Raw genomic sequence first — 25347 nt, forward strand, 5'->3', positions numbered from 1 at the left:
ACCCGTTGCTTGCGAGTGGTCGCATCATCCTCAAAAGCCGCTACTAGGGTAGAACGGCGGATGCACCGGGAACTAAGCTGTCCCGGCTGAGCCTCGGCACGGGCCCGAACAGTAATCGGACCTAATAACTCCGAAACCATCGGTGAGTAGACAGTAATATCACTGTCAAAAGGGAGCGGGGAAGAACTAAACTCCAAACCTGTGATGAGACTGAAGTTGGTAGGAGTAACCTTCATCTCAGCCCAGGGAAAGTGAAAGGTGTTGGTGGTGTCCCAAAAGAACTCCACCAAATCTCGGACAACGAGGTTACCCCCATCATAGGAGTACATGGCCTGAGTAGCCCGAAAGAGAGGAGTCAATCCACAGGACTCCCAGAGTTGTCGCAACACCTCGTCTCTGTTGAAATACACTTTATATAGCGTACCGATGACGTTGTTGCCTGAACCATGACTGCGAGTCCTCCAGCTGAAGAGCCCACGTCACACCCGCTCGGAAATGTGGTGCTCGGGAGAAAAGAAAAGAGTGCGCTCATCCCACTCTGGAAGAGGTCCAAGTCTAGTAGAGAGGTCCTCACCCTCGCCGACGGGCTCGTCCTCCTAGCGTGCATCCCTCGACTGAGAACCAAAGCCGCGTTGCCTAACCATGCTATATTATGCAAATAATAAAGAATGAGGCCCTATGGTATCTAACGTTCGCCTAGCCGCATGATACTATGTTCGCAAGAAAATGGAGTACGTAGTACAAAAACAGAGCACAATTTCAACATGAGCATAATTAGCATTTTCAAATAATCAAACAATTTCTTGCAATAATATGACAAATATTGTGATGAATTGTACAAGAAGAACTAGTAAAAACATCAAGAACGGATCACATTGTTCTTCACGACCTCAAGAGGTCCAACAATGGTGAATTGCTCATTTCCTCACCAAATGGGTATTTAAAAAACCCGACTCTGTCGCCAAACGACAAGTTTGTCGCCTGGCAACAAAGTCTGTCGCCTGGCAACAAAAAGAAAAAGCGGCGACAAGAAGTTCTTGCTAGCGCCGGAGCGGCGCCGGAGTACTAGGCTCCATAATATGGTTATGTGAACCTCATGCAGCAATTTTGGGTTCCTTGGTACACCAGTTAGCCCCTCTAAGAAACTTGACATGATTAAATGATCGGCTCGATTACGATTAAATCAAGTGATCGACCTGATAAAAGATCGTCTCACTTAGCTTAAAGCGCCTAAACATTGACTCATTAGAAGGCACGGACATAATGGTTCATAAACAGCAGAGGTACCTACATAATGGTTCATAAACAGCAAAGGCACCGACATAATGGTTCACAAGCAACAGAAGTGCCGACGTACTGGCATAGCAGAAGCAAAAGTTCAAGCGAGCTTTAAAAGATCAACATGCATTGGTCTTCGGTGATATTCTTCGGAGTATTGTTGCAAAAAACTGAAGATGGCTACAAGCAGAGTTATCTTCGATCGTGTTCCCTAGGATGTGGAAGATGGTCACAAGCAGCGGAAGATGGCTACAAGCAGAGTTATCTTCGATCTTGTTCCCTAGGATGTGGAAGATGGTCACCAACAACTGAAGATGGCTACAGGCAGAGTTATCTTTGATCGTGTTCCCTAGGATGTGGAAGATGGTCATAAGCGGCAGAGAATGACTACAAGCAGAGTTGTTTTTGATGAAATAGGAGGCAGCTACAAGCAGAGCGGTCTTCAACAAATGCAAACCGGTTACTTCAGAGACGTGTGCTCGACGATGCAAGATACGTGTTTCTTAACCCTTTTATCTGTTTAAATAACTCTAGCTTGTAGGTATCGGCGTTACAAGAATGATTTAGGATCACAGAACGTTCTGAATCATTCTTCGTCCCTATCGCTACTTTGACTTTCGTTTTCGAAACTTGTGTTTCTCCAAACTCAGTCAAAGTGGGGGCTTCTGTAGACACCCAAATGTGTCTTCCCAAAACCAAACCCAGTGATGAATACCTTAGTGTGAAAGGTCAAGTGTTGCGGTTGGTTTTATTAAAATTCTTTCTTTCTGTTTTCGAAAACAACTCTACTTTATGAAAACAGCCAATCCAGTTAGTTTGGTCCACGACGAGGGTCTAATAATAGTGTAGTTGGATGGGGCTTGAAAAGAGCTTTCCAACGATATATTATAAGCCCAATTCCGATGAATAATGAGGAAGTTATGGCCAAAATACGAAACTGGGCCCGGTTTGATCTTTACATGCGGCCCAATGATCTAGGGGAGGGCCCAATGCCAATTATTATTCCTAAATTTATTAGAATTGATTATAGTCTTCTAGAATTCTCTAGAAGGTTCTCTTTAATTCTAATAGAATTGGAATTAATAATTATATTTTGATAAAGTTTTATTAGGAATAAAATATTATTTTATGAAAGATACGTTTTCTGTTTTCATACGGAATTTACAAATCAATTTTGATTTATATGTGGACTCCGTGTTGAAAGCGCGTAGAAGTCCAGGCTGTCACCTGGCGACAAGGTCGGTTTGCAGCGACAGAGTGGAGTTTTATTCCTTATCAAATTCTACCTATTTCCGGACTGTTTTCTTATAAAGAGGGTCCTGAACCTCCATTTTCAATAATCTACAATCATCAACAATCATCTCTCTCTCTCTAAAGGTTGAAGCTTTCTCTCTCTATTCTTTTTCTAAACCTTCCCTCTTACAAAATTCCGCATTCACGAGATCTAGAAACACCTAGCCAAGTTCGAAGTTGCCTTCGCCCTAGATGTGAAAGGTTATAATTTCTGAGGGTTTGGTCCCTAATCTCTATTTCAATTATTTGATTTGATTATTTGATTTTATACTTTCCTTGAAGTTACTAACGTGTGTATTTTGTTATTAGAAAAAGATACGAAGCATCCAAGTAAGTACTTTGATTGTTTAATTGATATTATGATATAGAAATCATGCTTAGATTGTTATTTTGGTTCCTAGTATCATGATTAGGATGCTTTCCTTAGTATGATATTTAGGGTGATTTTCTTATATCAATTATGATTCCTGCGATGCTTCCTATTTTCTTTCCTAATAGCATGTTAGTACCATGTTAGGGATAAAGCTTTGATCTTTATTGCTTAGTGACATGCTAGGGTTTATTATTAATCTTGTTAGTATCATGCCTAGGATCTTGCTATTATATTTAAGCTTTATCATGAACATGATTATAATGATGATTATGATGGTTATTATGTTACTTGATGATTATTATTGTTATTGCTTGATCACGCCTTTTATGCATGTTTAAAGGGAATTTGCACTTGTAATCACGCTTAATAAGATAATTAGTAATCTTTTTTAGGGCTAATATGATTATAATTCAAGTGATCACCAATAATAGTTTTGCTTGTGCATTAATATTCAACCAACATAGATAAACAGGTTTAGGGTTAATCTGTTGATTGCATGCTAGTCAGAAAGCGCACATGAATGCTAGAAGAATAAAGTAGAGGCCTATTTAGGGCAGGTTCAATCTCTTTTAGGTTTAGGCCTATTTAGGGTTAATCTGTTGATTGCATGCTAGTCAGAAAGTGCACATGAATGCTAGAAGAATAAAGTAGAGGCCTATTTAGGGCAGGTTCAATCTCTTTTAGGTTGGATTTGTACCCTCGTCCCCGAACCCTATTTGGTCAAGACCTTTTGGAGTTGACGATCTCCTGGATCGTTAAGGGGTGTAATCTTCACCTTGTGAATGGTTTACAAGTTCCTAAAACTTGTTGGCGACTCTTTAGCTCTAGCTTCCTTCCCTTTGGACGCCACCATGCTTAAGTGTATGATCACAGTGGGGTTCAAGCTTGGGGTCAATGGCTTGAAATATTCCCTACACTAGGTCCTCTCAGTAAGAGAAGCTACATTACAAGACTTGGAATGTCCCCCTACTAAAATAGGGAAGATGTCTTTGTTGTTTATAAGGCCTCTCAAAGAGCGAGACTGTAAAAATGCACGGCCGTGCTCGGATGGATTTTAGAAATCATCTGTTTATTAACAGTCGGACTCGGGATCGAGAAACACTTCTGGACATAATAAGGATGACGAATAAATCTTACCTTATAGTTCATGAAGAGACATTAAGCGACATAGGAAAAAGGTTATACACTAAATGCGCACTTGTCCGGCAGGACTAGTGGGAGATTGATAGGAATAGTGTCCTTCGAACAAGTGTATTATTCTGATAGAGGGTTCGAAATTATTAGAAAGCTAATTATTCAGTGAGGTCAAGTGATCGGAATGCCTAGGTAGAGGCCGCTTCTGATCAGTAATATTAATGAATAATTAATATTACAACTTAATATTGAGTGAACCCTTCGGGTCACACCCAAGCAACTAACGAACCGACACGACTAATTAATCCGAAAGGAATTAATAAGTTACTCGAGTATTGTGAACAAAGACGTCGGATTCCGAGCTTAGAACGTTGGAACCGAATCTTAAAAGTCGAGCAAAAATTTAGGAATTGGCGAGACGGAAAAATGTTTCAAGTAACAAGTAAAAACCCTAGCCACGCGAAGGCTAGGGAAGTGCACCAAATATAAACACGCAACGTGGCAGCGTACATGGTAACACGCCATGTGGCAGCGTGCCACATTGCCAACCACCATGGTGGCGGCGTGCCACATGGCAGCATGTTAAGGTGGCGGCGTGCCATGTTGGCAGCGACCAAGTGGCAACGCGCCACGTGGCAGCGGGCCGCGGACCTGGGTGGCGGGTCATGGACGCAGGCCAAAAGGTAGCGGCCCAACCGAACCCAACTTGGGGCTCAAGGTTGGGTGGCACATGGTTAGCTTACAATGCATGTGAGTTGCCTTGGGGAGCAAGTTAGGAAGTGGTACTCACCTAACCATGTGACACTTGTTACTTTGTTATTCCTTAGTTTATTTAACTAAGGATTGAATTCAACATTCTTTCTATGTGGGATCTTTTTGTGAAAAAGTCCCACATTGAAAGATGAGTGGAATTCACAAGGAAGCACTCCTTATAAATAGCCAAGGCATACCTTGGGATTGTTCACTTGAGTAAGGTGTTAGAAAAGGCATCTCCATTGAGAAAACCTTTAAACACATATAATTACTCGAGTATTAGGTCGAGCTTAGCTAACCTCTAAGCATTGGACCTTGTCGTGGTCAAGTTGCGGGTGGATTTCCGTAGGAGGTCTTCGTGCGAGTGAGACTAAAGGCTTTCCCAAGTAAGAGCTCGGGTTACGAGCGAAGCACGCGTCAAAGGTATTAACCTATCCTTAATTTTTGTTGTTTAAGCTAATTATGTCTTGTGATTATATTAATTGTGAGTGTGGTCTTGGCTCGGGTTTTCTTCCGCGGTGAGTTGGACTCATCGAAACCCAACAAGCACCACATCCGGTCGTTGTTGTACTTCCATCCAATAAAACTTTCCAAATTTAATCCCATGCCGGCTGCAAATCCGAACGTGGCATTGCAGCCAAAAAATTAACGAAGGCTTGCCCCTTGATTCTTTCCTAGGTTCGAACGTGATATCAAAACCTCTCAATTCTAAGGCCCATTTAAGCATTTGGCCACTGGCCTCCAATGTTGTGAACGGCTTCTTCAATTGTTGGTCCGTGTAGACCACAATTGAATAAGCATATGGCCTTAGCTTTTTCGAAGCCATGAAGAATGCCAGCCCAAATTTCTCAATGGGTGGATATCTCAGCTTGGCATTGTGTAAGACATGGCTAATGAAATACATGGGGATCTGATGGTCGTGCCTCTCAGCAAGGAGGAAGACACTTAAAGAATGATCTGAAATGGCAAGGTACATATACAACTTTTCATCCTTGAGCGGACTAACGAGCCGAGGAAGTGTATGTAGATGGTTTTTCAATTGTACAAAGGCTTCCTCGACCTCCTCTGTCCACTAGAACATGACTTTTTTTCTTGATTTTCTGAAAGAAATATCAGCACTTATCCCCTGACCTTGACAGAAATCGGCCGAACGCAACTAAACAGTCGGTCAATCTTTGAACCTCTTTGATAGTTCTTGGCGATTTCATGTCTAAGACCGCCTGGATCTTTTCAGGATTGGCCTCAATTCCACGCTGATCGATCTTTTCAGGATTTATCATTATCTTATGTCGCCTGAGTTCGGTAAATGTTTCTTAGAGATCACTCAGATGGTCGGCCGACTTCTTCGATTTAACGATTATATCATCAATGTAAGCTTCCATATTTCGGCTGATCAGATCTCTAAAAACAGTGTTCACAAGTCTCTGAAAAGTAGCAAGGGCGTTCTTCAAGCCGAACGACATAACTTTGTAGCAATATAGCCCCTACTCGGTCACAAATTCTATTTTTTCTTGATCTTCTTCCCATAGAGGGATTTGGTGGAATCTGGAGTATGCGTCCATAAAGCTCATAAGAGCATGTCTAGCCATTGAATCAACCAGCCGGTCGATTTTAGGCAAGGGGAAGCTATCCTTGGGACCTGCCTTATTGAGGTCAGTGTAATCTACGCACATTCTCCATGTTCCATTCGACTTTTTCACAAGGACTACATTTGTTACCTAATCAAGGTAGTAACATTGCCGAATGAAACCGGTGTCCAACAGCTTTTTCACTTCTATTACGGCTGCTTGATTCCTTTCCTCTCCGTGGTTCATCTTCTTCTGCCAGACAGGGTTCATAGTCGAATTCATCACCAACTTGTGGACGGCTAGATCTGGATCTATGCCCGGCATCTCATGAACCGCAAATGCAAATACATCCTTGAACTCTCTCAACAACTTTACTAAGTCATCTCCAAGCAGACCCATAGCCATAATGTTCACTTTGACCGTTCGATCTGGCTGGTCAGGATTGAGCATTGTGTCCCTTTGATCGCTGGCCGGCTGTGGCCTTAACTCTTCTGGCCGGCTGATGGCCTTAACTCTTCTGGCCGGCTGATGGCCATTAGCTGCTATGCATGCTCCGTTTTGATCGAATTACGCTTCTGGTCGACCTGGTATGCTTGGAGAGTCCCTTCTTCGAAATTCCGCTTGGACGCTTGGCCATGTCCGCGCATTGTTGGCTTCATAGCCAGCTGGTTACATTCCTTAGCCATTTTTTGGTTACCACGAATAGTACCAATCTTTCCATCTGTCCGCTCAAACTTCATCAGCATCAAGTGGGAGACAATTAAGGCATGTTCTCATTGACTGAACTCAGCTGAACTAAACTGAAGTGAAATGAACTGAACTGAACTTATTAATTAGTGATTTTTAACTACGGATTAGTGATCTTTGATTATTTATTATTATACATATGTGTATATAAAAATATACATATTAAAATATTTAAGAAAAAAATACTATATAATTAAAATATTTATGGAAAATATATTAAAAACATGAAACCCCAAAAAAATTTAAAAACATATACTATTTAATTAAAAAATAAAATATTATTATGACAAAAGAACACAAAACACTTTGTAAAAAATTATCACAATTAAAAAAAAGAAAAAAAAGAAAAAAGAAAAAGCTGGAACGAAATTAAACAGAGCCAACCCCCCCAACTGTATACCACTCTCTTTATTATTCTAATTAATACAATTTTGTTATTATTATTATTATTATTATTATTGTCGTTGTTGTAATAAGAGTTTAAAAGAATGAAATTTGGCTGTATATCATTAGCAATATCATTAGATATAAACTGAACTGAACTGAACTGAACTGATTAGAGCTGAAATGAACTGAAAATAAACGTATGGGAACAAGCCCTTATTACCTTTGCCCCTGTTAAAGTTGGGCGTCCGAGGATAACGTTGTAGCCCGTATGCTATTTGGCTATCAGGAAGCGGACGACCATGTTATTTCCCTCTCCCTTCTTCCCGACTCAGACAGGAAAGTCAATTCGTCCGACCGGGTGAGTGATATTCCCACCAAATCCTATAAGCGGATGGGAAATATCTTGGAGGGCATCTTCTGGAAACTTCAAGTTTTTCAAACATCTTAGACTGATTACGTCGGACGAGCTGCCAATATCTACCAGCACTCGGCCGACCTTCAGGTTGGCAACCTTTAAGATGAATACCATAGGGTCATTGTGAGGGGCTTTAACTCGCCTTAGTCTGATTCACAAACCGTCACTTCAGGGAAGGGCTCATCCTTCACTCCTTCAGTGTGCATCACTTTCCCTAGCTTCCAAGCGTCTTGCTTAATTCCTTTCATGGTCGGGCCTCCTGCAGCAAAGCCGCTTGATATTATGGCCACAAACCCTGAATTAGTGTTGTTTCCATCATCTTTTTCTTTATCATTCTTCTTGTCGGATTTGTTGTCTGTCCGAGTATAGGTGAACTTAGACTTCATAATATATGAGTTGAGCATGCCCTTCTCGGCAGGTTTATCCAGCAACCTTTTTAAATTGTTGCAGTCATTCGTGTCATGCCGTACATCCTTGTGGTAATGAAAGTACTTGTTTTTGTTACGGTACTAGGCTGAGCCTCCTAGCGGCTGGGGCTTCTTGAACTCAAATTTGTCTTTTATCTCCATCAAGATTGAGTAACAGTCCTTGTTGAATTCATACTGTGGTTTGTACGTCTTGGCTTTCTTTAATTTTGTCTACTGGCAGTTGGCCACCTAGACTTCTTTCCTTTTGTTGCTTCCTTCTTTTTTCTTACCAGCCGAGTCTTGCTGAGAAGATTGCTTCTTCTCAGCCCCCTTGGCCAGTACTTCCGATTTGGTGAGGGAACAGAAATTGGATGCTTCGATGTAGGCTTTGACCTCCCGCAACACGCATGTGTACGTTTGAACCTTTTTCCTGACTAGGTCAAACTTGAAACCATTATGCCTTAATCCCTGGAGAAATTCCGAGTAGGCCATTTCATCCGACAGATTATGAATTTGGGCTTTTTCTTGATTAAATCTCTGAACGTACGAACGCAACCCTTCGTTCTTTCCTTGGACGATTGTTACCAAGTTAAGACTGGTCTTCCAAGGAGGTATGTTGTAGGAAACGTTTCCCACAAATAGCAAACTGAGAGTAGTGAAACAGTTGATGCACCCGGCCGGAAGGCTATCAAACCAATCCTGCGCCACACCCTTAAGGGTGGTCGGGAAGCATGGACACAATGTGGGATTATCCACACTTTGAAGATACATTAAGTTCCTGTACGAGGTGACATGCTCTTCTGAGTTGCCCGTACCATCATAGGCACCCACAATTACACTCTTCACCTTCACTGGTTAAGGAGAGTTGAGAATTTCTTGAGAAAACTCAGGTGGCTTGTCACCAAGATTTAATAGACGCATTTTCCAATCAATGGGCTGATGTTGTGCGGCCGGTCCGGCCAGGTAAGCAGCCTGGTCGAACGGCTGGCCATAATGCCCACTGTCCGAAGACAAGGGGATTAGGCGGCAGAATTACATTGAAATTTTAGGGCACTTGATATTGAAACGGTTGAACAACAGGTATTGGAGTTGGAGTACGGTGAGCTTGACTTTTGCTAGTCCTGGCCGAGCTGGTATGTTTGGAGAGGGTGTTGTTTTAGAAATCATCCAGCATAGTTAGAATGGAGGCCGTGTCCGAATAGGCTATTCGTTTACACTGCTTATGCCGAATGTACTCCCTTGCATCCTTCCAACGTCGAGAAGGCTCAGCTGCCTCTTTATGAGGCTACTTGGTCTGCCCCCAAGCCGATTGCGTTTTCTTGAGGAGCTTGGATAGGTTCGTCCGAGGCACCCTCGGTGAATATTCGTGTTAGCGGAAAGGGGTGTTCCCGGCATCCTTAGCATTGGTCGCCTTTCTTTGAGCTTTCTTCTGAGTTCTGAGTGCCCTCTCCTCCTCTCTTGGGCGGCAGCCTAGAAGAAGAAAGCATCTTGCTCTCAAGATCTCTTCGGAGCTTGCTCAAGGCGAGCTTGAGAGAACCAGCAGTCACCGGAGGATCCTCGGCCTCATGGAATGAGCCGGTCAGAGGATCACTAGAATTGATCATTGCGATCAAGGTCTCTACGTGTCCATCCTAACCAGGACCAGGATCGGTGTTTGGTGTCTGACCACCTAATGCCATAACGGACGAGTATCCTCACAAACGGTGCCAAATGTTTCGGGTATTTTTGTGATTTTCCCTAGGACACTGGTCGCGCTCTTTGGGTAGACGGCCCGAACACCTACAAAATAACGAATATCCCATTACCGGAATATTCGCCTCTGACGGTCAAGTTAGTAACCGGAAAACAAAAAGGGTAGAGAGAGAAAGTATTGAGAAGTTGGAGTTGTTTTAATGCTCTATTAAATGTTGTCATAATCCACCCATCTCATTTATTGGGGGTATTTATAGAGGTGGGGAATTGTGCCCCTTTAGGATTATTACCCTAGTATGACGTGCTCTGATTGGCGGCGCAATCAGGTTTGGACACGTGTCCTGATAAAGGCGTCGTTTTGCGGCTTTCTCGGGATTTGGGCCTCCTGATGTAAGGAGGCCCTTAACTCTATTTTCAAGTGCTCTTTTTAGGGCTTACATGCGTCATCTTCCTATAGGGACACGTGTCGCCTTCTGATTGGGCTATGTGTTACTATAGGATTAGCGCATGTGTTAGGGTATATTTTTACCCTAAACAATTATAACATTACAATTTAAATTTTAATGATTAATTAATTAACTAAAAATATAATTTAATCTATATCTATACCTATATTTATTAGTGACGGGCTGTGTGTACAAGGCATGGGAACGAATTCACCGCCGTAAGGCTGATTCCGGCTTCATAAAGGCGAGTTGTAGCCTGCAATCCGAACTATATATTAACATGAACCACAAATGACATGTGTCCCTATTTTCTTTCTACATTTATTTATTTTTTTTATTTAACATTAACCTCATTATTAATTCACTAAATGTATTTAGAATTGGCAATGGAGTGGGTCGAATGTGGATAATGATACCTCCATACCCATTCCCTCCTTAAAATCTCATACCCATCCTCGACCCACCACCCGTGATAGGTACAATATCCACATCCATACTTGCCCCATCGGGTACAAGATAGGATCCATACCCGCCCCACCACCCACTTGAATATCCATACCCGACCCAAAATCGTCCTAAGCTGCCATGATGATGTATTGTATCACATTAATGACAATTATATCAAATTAGGTTTAAAATTTTGGGACTCTTACTGTTTGTTTGAGCTTATTGGGCCTTAGGGGGTATCAAGTTTTATAAATTCTAAACTCTTCTAAGGGAAATATGGGGCGAGTATAAGGTGGGTATGGGGCGGGTCTACTCTAACATACTTGCCCCATCACCCATGGTGGGTACACATTTTAACCCATCCCTGCCACATCACTCGCCAAACGTCCCTCCATCACCTCCCTCCATCACTACCATCCCTATATGTATTTATTGTTTATTTACATACAATGCAAATACTATTTATGGGTGCATTTCAATTGTCACTCCTTCCTTTTTTTGTTTTGAAGGGAATTGTCACTCCTTCCTCTTCCTTTTAAACTCTTCATTTCTCTCAAGAAAAAAAATTTAATAAAGTAAAATTAAATAACAAAAACTTTTTTTTCCTTCTAATTTTACTACTAATATTAATAGCTCATCGTCTCACGTGCCAAAATAATAGCTTAGAAAACAAACTCAAATCCCTCCTCTTTACTCCCTCCTCCACCAACTGTCATCCCAACCACCAACAACTAGCTACCTCTTTTCCGACCATCGCCTATGAAGTCCCACCTCCTTTTCTGGCCATTTGAGCGCACGAACATCTAAGAAAACAACTCTCACACCTCGAAAGACTCTCCAACTCACCTGAAAACAACCCCACACATCCTTAAAATTACCTTCACCGTTCAAAACCAACTCAAATCACCAAAACCAACCTCGATTGCTGGTGGCCGATTGATGTCGCGTTAACTGTTGCTGCTACTAGCACGTGAAGGTTATCAGTAGACCTAACAATCCTAACCCGAACCCGATGATTCGACCTGGATGATAACAATACTTGGCGTTTCAACTTTTCGCCAAGTGTTTTCACCAAGAGTCGGCCACAGAGGACACAAGTAATATTAATATGACACGTAGGATCTATTTGAATGTATTTTTGTATAATATAAAAAGATGAATTTTTTTATTAGGATAAAGAGTTGGATAAATTTAAATAGATATTGTAGGATGAAAAGGTTAATTTAGAATTTTATTTTTAATAAAATTTGGATAGATTTGTAGGATAAAATTGTTGGTTTAGAATTTTATTTTCAATAAAATACCAATATTTTCATATATACAAATTAAATTAAAAATTTATTTGGAAAAAATTTTTAATTACAACTTTCAATAACTCCAAACCTTTTAAAAAGTATGAGAGAGCTCTGATGAATAATGTGAGGACATTTATACCCCTTAAAATATTTATTTACATACTTACCCCTATTTATAAGTTTAAAAAGCCTTTTTTCTTCTTACGTATACATAAAAGTGTTTAATTACATATTTGCCCCCATTTATAAGTTTAAGAAGTGTTTTTTACCTTATGGATACATTCCCCTAACAAGTACTCCTAGGTAGTGGTATATGTAGGAGTTTATAGGTACGATTGCGGAAAACATAAATCATATTCATATAGCACCTAATCCCAAGATCATGCATAACACATAAAGAATTAGAATTAATACCTTTGTAGCATGATTCCACGTGTGATCGAACAAGAATAAGGGAGACAAAGAACCTCAAATGTGATTCCTCTACTTGGTCCACAGGCACGGATTAAGACCTCCACTAATGCTAGTTAGTTGCAATTGAACCCTTCAATTGACCTTCTAAGGAGAAGAACGAGCAACGAACCAACCACAAACCACCACACGCGCCACTAGGGGTGGCCGGCCGTGAGTCCAAGGGGAAGGAGAGAGAGAGCCGTGGGTTAGAGAGAGAGTGAGAGGGTTTTGGGATTTGGTTTCCTTGATTCACAATCAACTGTTAATTGTATGTCAATTGTTATGTCATACAACCCTAGTCATGGACTCTTATTTAGAGATCACCCTAGGCATGGATCTTATTTATAGATCTCATCTCTAAATAAGAGTCCATGACAAAGCCCAAAACCTAACTCCCATCTAACTATGCTAGCCCAATCCAATTCATGATTAGTTACTTGCTCATGAGGCCCATAAATGGGCCTCTAACTTGCTTAACCCAATACCCTTGTGTGTGACCTCATAGGATCCATTCTAGCAGGCTTTGGACTATTTGACTAGCCCAAAGATCATTGATCATAGTCTAGCAACAGATAATGACGACCTAAAAGAACGAATTTATTATCTCCATAATAGTGATCCTTGATATATCTAGTAATTGCACTTATCGAAGGCATAACTCCTTCAATCTCCCACTTGTCTGAGACAAGTGCGCAATATTCAAATTCCTTAAGTCAATGTGTGTCGATTTGATAATATGATTGCATCTCATGTCGTGATCATATTAATCTACAAATCTTTTCTTGAAAACTGGGTTAGAATTACAAAACAAATGATTACTATGTAATCCATGTGAGCACGGCCATGCATTTTCTGAATTCTCCCTCTTCAAGGGGCCAAGACACATTCCTAATTAATTAGGTAGACTTAATCCAATTTTATGGCAACCAAGGCTCCCACTCAAATCATGAAGTAACTAGGAAACACCCTTTATAATCTCCAGTTACGGGAAGACGTTTGAGTGTACACAGTTACATCAATCAATGAATGGAATCAATGTTCCACTCATGTCAAAGGAATCCACTAATATATCCGGAATCTCTATACTTGATCTTCAAAGTAGGTCTATAGTTCGATCATGCATCATTCATGCATATCCATGTGATTGAACGAGCTTCACTACGCTCCTATAGCCCATGAAACTGCGCTATCCAATCAATCTTACATGCTAGTCCATTTATTGAAATCATTTATGTCCAATTTAATGATTTCGAACTAGAAACTTGAATAATGTATGGATTTTGTTCACCTGTGGGGTTTCATTCACCAGGTCATCAACCTGATGAGCTCATCAATCCATAATTATTTTGGACATTTTATTTAATATCATAAAACCATAATTAAATAAGAGAAATGATGAATTTCTGATTAAACATAGTTCTGCCAATGAATGTATTGCATATGTAATAAGTTTTTCTCAAAAACAAATACAACTTAAATTATATCATTAGCCTCAATCCAGTTGCATTAGCATGTTTCTCATGCTTAGGTAATGGAAGGGGTTTAGTAAGTGGATCAGCGATATTCTCATCCGTATGAACTTTGCACATCTTGACATCTCCTCTGCCAACGATTTCTCGAATGAGATGATACTTCCTCTCAACATGTTTGGATTTGAAGTGTGACCTAGGCTCCTTTGATTGAGCAATGGTGCCATTGTTGTCACAATACAACTCAATCCCTTTTTGAGAACTTGGTACAATGTCCATCTCAATAAAGAATTTCTTAATCCAAACTGCTTCCTTAGCTGCTTCAACAGTAGCTAAATACTCTGATTCTGTTGTAGAGTCTGCGACAGTGCTTTGCTTCGAACTCTTCCAGCTCACTGCTCCTCCATTCAGACAGAAGATGTATCCAGACTGGGATTTAAAATCATCTCTGTCTGTTTGGAAACTCGCATCCGTATAACCTTTGACAACCAACTCATCTTCGCCGCCATATACTAGAAACATTCCTTTAGTCGTTCTCAAGTACTTAAGGATGTTCTTGGCAGCTGTCCAGTGTGCTTCACCTGGATTTACCCAAAATCTGCTACACATGCTTAAAGCATATGAAACATTCGGCCTTGTACAAATCATGGCATACATTATCGACCCTACTGCCGAAGCATAAGGTATAATAGCCATACGTCTCATCTCGTCTGGCATAACCGGACATTCAGATTTACTAAGCGTAATGCCATGGGACATGGGGAGAAATCCTCTCTTGGAGTTTTCCATCTCGAACCTATCAAGAATCTTATCAATATAAGTTTCTTGGCTCAGTCCAATCATCCTTCGAGACCTGTCCCGATGGATCTTGATTCCCAAGATGTACTCGGCGTCACCCAAGTCTTTCATGGAGAAACAACTCTTCAACCACTCCTTGACTGACTCAAGCATTGATATGTCGTTCCCCATGAGTAGTATGTCATCTACATACAAGACTAAGAAAACTATGCTGCTCCCACTGGACTTCTTGTATACACAAGGTTCCTCTTCGCTTTTCAAAAAACCAAACTGTTTGATCGCTTCATCAAAACGAAGGTTCTAACTCCTTGATGCTTGCTTCAATCCATAAATGGATTTCTGAAGTTTGCATACCTTTCCAGGATTTTCTGGATCATCAAAACCCTCAGGTTGTGTCATATACACTTCCTCCATCAAGAACCCATTCAAGAAGGCAGTTTTGACATCCATCTGCCAAACTCCGTAATCGAAAAATGCAGCAATCGCTAAAAGAATCCAAATGGACTTAAGCATTGCTACTGGGGAAAAGGTTTCATCATAGTCAATACCATGAATCTGTCTGTACCCTTTCGCAACCAGTCTTGCTTTATAGATATAGGCATTTTCATCCTTGTCTGTTTTAATCTTGTAAACCCACTTGCAACCAATAGGTTTTACCCCATTAGGCAAGTCCACCAGGGTCCACACAGCATTTTCAGACATCGAATCCATTTCGGATTTCATGGCCTTAAGCCATTCATTTGAGTTGGGGCTCGCCAAAGCTTGCTTGTAGGTTGTAGGTTCCTTATTCTCCAATAAGAAGATTTTAGAATCCTCAGTTAACAGAACTTCAACAAATTATTTGTTTCTGATTCTGGCAGACCTACGGAGGGTAGGAGCAACAATAGAAATGTTCTCTTCAACTCTTTGAAGATTTTCGCAAGAATTAGATTCAAGTGGGACGATAGGAGTCTCGCTAGTCGAATTAGCTTGCTCCGACGCATGATTATGCGCCCTCGCCTCTGATGTGATGTTATCCACATCCATTTGTTGCTCATCTCGAATTTCTTCAAGAACTACTTTACTCCCACTTGGCTTTCTAGAGAGGAATTCCTTTTCTAGAAAGACACCATCACGAGCAACAAACACTTTGTTATCTTCGCGATTGTAGAAGTTATACCCTTTTGTTTCTTTGGGATAACCCACAAAGAAACATTTTTCTGATTTAGGGCCGAGTTTGTCGCTTTGTAAACGTTTTACATAGACCTCACAACCCCAAACCTTGAGATAAGACAACTTTGGAACTTTTCCAATCCATAACTCATATGGTGTCTTCTCAACTACTTTAGACGGGTTTCTGTTTAGTATGTTCGCAGCTGCTTCTAATGCATATCCCCAGAATGATATGTGAAGATTAGTAAAGCTCATCATGGATCGAACCATATCTAGTAAGGTCCTATTCCTCCTTTCTGACACACCATTTAACTGTGGTGTTCCTGAAGGGGTTAACTGTGAAAGTATTCCACAATTGATCAGATGTTCATCAAATTCTTGGGTTAAATATTCACCACCACGATCAGATCGTAATGCCTTAATTGTTCTCCTAAGTTGGTTTTGTACCTCATTTTGGAATTCCTTGAACTTTTCAAAGGATTCCGACTTGTGTTTCATTAAATAGATATAACCATACCTACTCAAATCATCAGTGAAGGTAATGAAGTAGTTATAACCACCTCTAGCTTTTGAACTCATTTGTCCACAAACATCTGTATGTATGAGGCCCAAAAGGTCACTAGCTCTTTCACCTTTTCCAGTAAAAGTCGATTTAGTCATTTTACCTAACAGGCATGACTCGCAGTTCTCAAATGATTCATAATCAAATGAAGTTAGGAGTCCATCCTTATGTAATTTCTGGATGCGCGATTGATTTATATGACCTAACCTACAATGCCATAAATAGGTTTGGTTTGATTCATATGTTTTACGCCTTTTCTGATCAATGTTGTAAACATGAGTTGTATAATCTAAGACATACAAACCAGTAATCAATTTGGCGTTAGCATAAAACTACTACATAAACGAGCGAATGCAACCCCTAAAAACCGTTACAATAGGGCAAAAAACCGTTGTTATAGACCTATTGCAACGGTTAAAGGACCGTAGCATTTGCGGCCATTGCATTAGGTTTAATGCAACGGTTCATTTTACCTGACGCAACGGTCTTATACCATCAACCATGGACCGTTGCATCAGGGCTTAAAGCAACGGTTGATAAAACCTAATGCAACAGTTCTTTAGAAATCCTACAGACCGTTGCAACATACCTAATGCAATGGTCTTTTAGTTCTAGTGCAACACTCATTACTTTCTATAGAATCGTTGCATTATTATTATTATTATTATTATTATTATTATTATTATTATTATCATTATTATTATTATTATTGTTATTATTATTATTATTATTTTTATTATTATTATTATTATTATTTAATGCTCGTAGTAAATAAAAAAGTTAATAAAACTACAAAGAACAAATAATGTAAACAAAATTATATAACAACCACTTTATTTTTCCTCTAGAAATATTTATATATATATATATATATACATTAAGTAATTTTACATTGATATTTGACTTTGCAAACAATTCCATAAAATAATAATAATAATAATAATAATATTGTCACAATAATCCCATCACCATTCTTCCTCCTCGATATACATCATGTTGTTCATCATCATATCACCATGTACCTATATATATAAAACAAACAACTAAATTACATTAGAGAATAATATATATCATTTAATCACATCACTCTACATTAAAAAAAAAGTTAGTTTAAATTCTTATTAGATGAATTTGTTAGAAAAAGTAATAATACATATTTGTCATAATACAATGATATGGTAATACTACATATTAAATAGAATCAAAAACCCAAAAATAACATTTAAATTTAGAAACACCTATAAATAATAATCTAAAAACTAGATGAGCAAATTAAATAAAATCCCCAAGAGAAAAATAATCTAAAAACATAATTAATAGAAGTAGAATAATTTAATGAAATAATAAGGACTTGAAAAGAACTATATATCTGACCAACATAAATTAACTATAAAATTATTCAATACAACAAGGCGTTAGCTAAATAATCATTGATTTGTAATAGCTAATTATAAACAAAAATTAAGTAAAATTGTACTACACACATTAATTAATACTTCATATATGAAAAATTTAAAGAAATAAAATTCACATAACAAAAACTTACAAAGAAGATGATAATGGAAAGTATTTAAGCTTGATGTTGGAAGTTTGGAACTTGAAGAGAGAGAGAGTGAGAGACAAGATAGATATAGAGAGAGAAAGAGAGTAAAGGATAAACATTAAGAGTATGTAGTTATGTACATGGTAAGAATTTATTTCAAAAATAATGATGTCCCGCCGATTTACGATTTCAAATTTTCGAAAAATGATGGGAGCGGGAAACAAGGCGCATTTTTGAATTTTCACATTTTAACACCTAGTGCAATGGTCATTTTTGGACCGTTGCAGTAGCCTAAAATTCCGTTGCATTTGATAGGCTGATGCAACGATTATGTTAGGACCGTTGTAATAGCCTACAAATACGTTGCATTAGCTTTATCCGTTGCTTTGACCCGTTACATTAACTATCACCATTGCATCAGACCGTTGTACTAGTTTTAACCGTTGCATTTGACCATTGCTTTTGCTCGTTTATGTTGTAGTGAATAATATAACATATTTCCTTTAGAAATAAAACAACACTTGTCTCTTATTTCAAAAGAAAAACCTTCAGTATCTAAAATAGGAACTGAAATAATGTTCTTGGTAATTATTGGGACATAATAACAGTTATTAAGTGAAAGGAATGGTGTCCTTCGAACAAGTGTACTATTCCGTTAGCGGGTTCAGAATTATTAGAAAGCTAATATATTCAGTAAGGTCAAGTGATCGGAATGCCTGGGTGGAGGCCGCTTCCGATCAGTAATATTAATGGATAATTAATGTTACAGCTTAATCTTGACTGAACCCTTCGGGTCACACCCAAGCATTCAACAAACCGAAACGACGAATTAATTCGGAAGGAATTAATGAGTCGACCGAGTAATATTTATTTAGACGTCGGAAATTCGAGCTTAGAGCGTCGAAACCGAGCGTCGGAAGTCGAGTCGAAAAATAGTGAAAGACGAGACGAGAAATAGTAATAAATCAACAAAAGACCAAAATACCCCTAGCATCGGAATGCCCTAGCAAACCGAGTGCTAAGGGCGTATGGCCTAGCATGGTGGCTAGCATGCGCACCAAGCCGAGCCTAGGCTGGCTGGTGCGTGCTAGCGCACTCATGCTAGCATCGCAAGGCTAGGCGCTGCCTAGTGCGTGCTAGCATGCTAGGCGCAGCCTTGTGCGCGCAATGGCTAGCAAGCCATACCGCAACAAGCTGCTGGAGCTAGCACGCTAGGCGCGCCAACCCGCAACAGCTAGCAGCAGCATGGCTAGGCCATTGCTTGCTGCCTAGCAGCGCTGGCCAAGGCACAAGGCCAGCAGCAGCAGCCCGCACAAGCATGCTGGGCGTGCTGGCCAGCAGCAGCAGCAGCCCGCATGCAAGTGCTGGGCTTGCTGGGCTTGCTGGGCGTGGCTGCCACGGACAACAGCACATGGCAGCCCACCTTGGCTGCCTTGGTGCCCAAGGGTGGGTGCCATGTGGCTTGTGGTCCTTGAGTGTGTGGGGAGTGAGGTGGCCGGTTATGGGAGAGGGAGTGAGGAGCAAGTTTGGTCCCCCCCTTCTCCAAATGGTCCTCACCTAACCACTCACATGAGCTTGCCACTTGTTGATTTATTACTAGCTTGATTATTGATTTTATTTTAGCTTTAAAATAAAATGGAAAAATCATACTATCCCACATTGATGGGAGAGTAAATGATACTCCCATCATTTCCTATAAATACCCAAGTATGGGCATTGGGAAAGATGCTTGAGTAAGAGTTGGAAAAGGCATCACAATTAGTGAAAACCTTTGAACTCAATATTATTACTCGGGTTTTGTTGGTCGGGTCTTGCTAACTCCAAGACATTGGACCTAGTCGGTTTTGTTGGTGCGGGTGGACTTCGTTGGAGGTCTCCGTGCGAGCGGGACTTGAAGCTTTCAAGTAAGAGCTCATTTGGAGCGAAGCACGCGTCAAGGGTAATTAGCTTATCTTAATCTTGTGATTAATTATGTTTATGGTTTTATTTATTGCGAGTGCGGTCTTGGTTTTGGGTTTGTTTCCGCGGTGAGTCGGACTCACCAAACCCCAACAGCGGTATCGGAGCCTCGCTCGTTTATTTTAAAATCATAATATTTTCAAGGTGTTATTATGGCTTATTTTTTCTGGTTTTAAGTTGCTAATTATATTAGTAACTCGTTTTTCAAATTTTACCTCGTTTTAGAGCTATCTTCAGCCCCGAACCCAGATTTCGACCCAAAAATAGTGAATTTTGGGTGGAAAAGGTGTTCTGGAAATGGTTTTACCCTTTTAGGGCTCGGTTTTTAGCCAGAAAACGACCAGAAATGCATTTTTCGAGGGATTTTTCGTTTTGACGAAAAATTTTAAGTCTTTCTAACCTTGAAAATTGATTGCATATTTATGGTGGTTATGTAAATGGTTCTTTCCTTATTTTATATGCAATTTTTAGACCACTTTAAGCATGATTACTTGGTAGTAATTGGTGCTTGAAAGTTTGGTTTTATTTTTCACATAATTGCAAATTAATTGCATTGAGTGTGAAATAGTTGTTCTTTGATGCTTCCAAGTATTAAAGATTCAATCTTTACTTATGATAAGTGATTGAAACTTTGAGTTACTAAATTCCATGAATTTTGGTTAAACTTTGTTGATTTAATCATTTTTTAGTTGATTGGAATCATAAAGTTTAAAACTTGTGATAGAAATTGGTTTATCTTCATATTGGAAGATATAATTTTTCATGAAGTCACAAGTATTAAAGTTGGAGTCTTTATTGAACTTATGTTCATTTTTCCAACTCCCTTTTATTTTGTCAAAATCTCAAGATTAATTTAAAGTGATTAAATTAATAGTGAGAAATGCCCTAATTTATTTTGTTACACCAAGTTAAACCAATTTTATTAAAGAATGATTCTTGGTAATAAATTTGGTTAGTTGCTTTGGATGAATTATTTAAGTTGGACTTGTTATTTTTCAATTTTCCTCAAAATTGATTCTAAAATTAATTTAGAATTGATTTATAATGTCACACATAAAATTCGATAATTTTCGAAGCATTAGCACGCAACACGAGGCCTAAGAGCCCCGAGCTAGCTCTCGGCCAGCTGGGCTACTCACGCAACCCATATGTGGCTGCCGAGGCTGCTGGGTGCTTCGTGCTTAGGTGCGTGGTGCTGTGCGACTGTGTGTGCGAGGAAGGGTGTGGGCTGCTGCTCGCTGCCAGCCACTTACCGCACCAGCCAGCAACAAGCAGCAGCATGGCGCAGCAGCAGCATAGTGCTGTGCGCGCTGTGCGTGCTGCTACGCTTGGCTTGGCTGGGCGTGGCGTGTGCGAGCACAAGCAGCCCATGGGCATGCTTGGTGTTGCGGGGGTGCGAATGGGTATGTTACGAGCTTGTTGTACGGTACGTACGATCCCATAATTGGCACAATAACCCCGGGTTATTAAGGCGATGCTATTTTAAAGTTAATTTTAGCATTGCTTAATATGTAAATAAGGGCAATTTTGGGTTCCAAGTCTTAGTGCTAGGCACTTAGACATTATGGAATACGTAATTTTGCTTAGATTGTCGTTTTAATTATTTTAATTATTTTGTTTATTTAATTAAAATTTTGGAGGCTAGGCCTCGGGTTTTTGAGCGACATTTGCAAAATTAATTTTGACAAATATTTGGGTTCACCGACTTAATTAATTGGATTAGTTAAGATTGGATGCGGAATTTAGTGGGAGCGTCTCTTAGTTATTACCATAACCGGTTAAAACAACTTTGACTAGTTTAATTAGGCGAGTTAATTGAATTAACCACCTAGATTAATTACTAGTTCCCGCGCGGTTTTATGCATTGTTACTTGTTTGATCGTTGTAAAATGCATGGGCCATTCACAGATAGTGAATGGATGAATGGTATGTAAAACTCTCTCACAGGTTTTATGAAATGGCAACTAGTGGGGCCCGATTAGGATAGAAAATACGGACTGTGATCCGTGATGTATTTTTGTAAATCTAAATACGGTTTGCGAACCGTTGAGTATTTTTGTACCTTAATATTTAGATTAGTCCTAATCGTAGTAACTAGCAATTATATTATTTGGTCAAGTCTTGAAGACGGAGTTCTTAGAAGACGAAGCCATGAAGTTGCAAAAGAAGACCTTTTGAAGACTTGAAGATCTCAAGGGGTCATGCTAGTTGCCAAATGCATCTCTATTTATGTTTTCGATATATATTTATGTTTATATATTTGAATTATATGTTAGATGCATGGTTAGGATTTCGAATGTTGAGATGATTAATTAAGTTCACTTAAATCAACCAACATAGAAACCCTAGGTCCCTTAAAATTGAGTAAAACTTGCCATTCCAAAACACACTTACCAACCGAACGAGGGTAGTGATGGGCTACGCCAAAGCGAGGCATCACTACTTCTCCAAGGAACGTAAGGCATACTAGGTATGCAAGTGGTTTTGGTTATACTCAACGATATGAGTGATGGAGTCCTAACATGTCGTGGCAAAGTGAATAAATTGTTTAGAGAGCATTGGATGCGACGATTTATTCAACCAAGAGTGGCTTGGAGCCATTAGCAAAGCGTTGCTTACCTTAGGAGATTGAGTGTTAAGACAAGCCAAAGCATGCTTAACTACTCTTTGTTTCTTTGGATCTTGGAATCGACTTATTCTCACCAAAATTGGGGACAATCTTTAATGTGTGAATAAGACGTTTTAAATAAGTTTGATTAAAATGCATGATTTCAATCTTATTTAAGTATAATGAATGGTTTTTCATTTTAAATTCTTTCAATTGTAGAATCATGTCTTCAAATAACTCAAACAACCAATTCTCGTTACGCTCAATTCTCGACAAGGAGAAACTGAGTGGGCCAAATTTTCTTGATTGGCAAAGGAATTTGCGAATTGTTCTCATGCAAGAGCAAAAGGAATATGTCCTTGATGAGGAAATGCCCGAGACTCCCAATGAGGAGGTGACTCAAGCTGCCCTAAATCGATGGCAAAGTGCCAATCGAGATGTCAAATGTATCATGTTGGCCACAATGTCTCCTGAACTTCAAAAGACTTTCTTTGAAAAGGAGACGGCTTTTGAGATCATTTCTGAATTGCAGAATATGTTCCAAGAGCAGGCCCGAACTGAAAGGTTTGAAACCCACAGGCAGATCCTTGAGAGCAAGCTCAAGAAAGGAGAGCCAGTCAGCCCACATGTACTCAAAATGATTGGATTGTTTGAAAACATGGGAAGGCTTGATGCGGGGTATTCAACCGAGATGGCAATTGACATCATTCTCCACTCGCTGCACAAAGGCTATGATCAGTTCAAGATGAACTATAATATGCACAGCATGGAGAAAACCCTCACCGAGCTTCATGGTATGTTGAAGCAAGCTGAGCAAACGCTCAAGGATGAGGGAAAGCATGATATGCTCATGATTAAAAAGGGCAAGCCGTTCAAATTTTCGGGCAAGAAGAAGAAAGGCTTTAAGGGGAAAGGTAAGAAGAAAACTTTTCCGCCTAAGTCTAAAGCTACCAAGGATAAGAGGGTAGCGTCTTCTAAATCTGATTCCGAATGTTTCTACTGTAAGAAGAAGGGACATTGGAAGAGAGATTGCCTCAAGTTCAAGGAAGATAAGAAGAACGGAACCGTTACTTCTGAATCAGGTATATTCGTTATAGACTTTAACTTCACTAGCTTAACATCATGGGTATTAGATACCGGATGTGGCTCACACCTTTGTTCCAATTCTCAGGGACTAAGGAACGCTAGAAGGCTAGAGAAGGGAGAGATTGAACTCCGGGTCGGCAATGGAGCCAGAATTGGTGCCGTATCCGTAGGAACTCTCAGTTTGTCTTTTCCCACTGGGCTAGTTTTGGAACTCGATAATGTTTATTATGTTCCTAACATTACCAAAAACATTATTTCAATTTCGGCGTTGTACGCCAAAGGTTTTGAATTTCGAGTAAAGAACGAAGAATGTTCATTTTATCTCGATAATGTTTTATATGGTATTGCACATTCTGAAAATGGTCTTTATGTGCTTTCTTTAGACAAACAAGTTTATAATGTGAATAATGATACCAAAAGAGCTAAGACCATGGAGTCAAATCAGACTTACTTGTGGCATTGTCGTCTTGGCCACATTAACATCAAACGCATCAAGAAACTTCTACAAGAAGGTGTTCTTGACTCTTTCGATTTAGAATCGTTTGAAAATTGCGAAGGATGTCTATTAGGCAAGATGATTAAACAGCCATTCTCCAAGTTGGGAGAAAGGGCAAGTGACTTATTGGGTCTTATACATACCGATGTATGTGGACCAATGAGCTCAACCACAAGAAATGGACATCGATATTTCATCACTTTCACAGACGACTATAGTAGATATGGCTATGTCTACCTCATGTCGCACAAATCTGAATCATTTGAAAAGTTCAAAGAATTTCAGAGTGAAGTTGAAAATCAGCTTGGCAAGAAAATCAAAGCCCTTCGATCAGATCGAGGTGGTGAATACTTGAGCCAAGAATTCGATGACCATCTGAAAGAAAAGGGTATACTTTCAGAATTGACACCTCCAGGAACTCCACAATGGAACGGAGTATCCGAAAGGAGAAATCGGACCTTGTTAGACATGGTACGATCAACAATGGGTCTTAGTGATCTTCCTATCTCTTTCTGGGGACACGCACTTCTAACTGCGGCACTAACACTGAACCGTGCTCCATCAAAAGCTGTAGAAAAGACTCCATATGAATTATGGACGAAGAAACCTCCTAGGTTATCTTTTCTAAAGATATGGGGATGCGAAGCATATGTCAAGAAATTGATCTCTGACAAACTTCATCCCAAATCTGACAAGGTTTACTTTGTGGGCTACCCAAAAGAAACCAAAGGGTATTACTTCTACAACAAATCGGAGAACAAAGTGTTTGTTGCTCACGATGGTGTCTTTTTGGAGAAGGAGCACCTTTCCAAAATGACAAGTGGGAGGAAAATCGAACTCGACGAAGTTCGTAAGGATGAGCAACAAAATCATAATGACAGTCAGAGTGCTCAAACAGCATCTGTTGACGCAGGTCAAAATGATCAAAATGTGCAAAGTCGAACCGACAATGCAATTGCTCAATCCATTACCCTACGTAGGTCTCT

The 25347-nt window shown here is 39.8% G+C and overlaps 1 pseudogene; it reads right to left on the reverse strand.

The window, feature by feature from the left end:
- Nucleotides 1-6941: 6941 nt before the first annotated feature.
- LOC145578097 (putative disease resistance protein At1g50180) overlaps nucleotides 6942-25347 on the reverse strand; it is a 30213-nt pseudogene continuing 11807 nt past the window's right edge.

This window comes from Chenopodium album, chromosome 14 (genome assembly GCF_948465745.1).
Source record: "Chenopodium album chromosome 14, dcCheAlbu1.1, whole genome shotgun sequence".
Taxonomy (NCBI): domain Eukaryota; kingdom Viridiplantae; phylum Streptophyta; class Magnoliopsida; order Caryophyllales; family Amaranthaceae; genus Chenopodium; species Chenopodium album.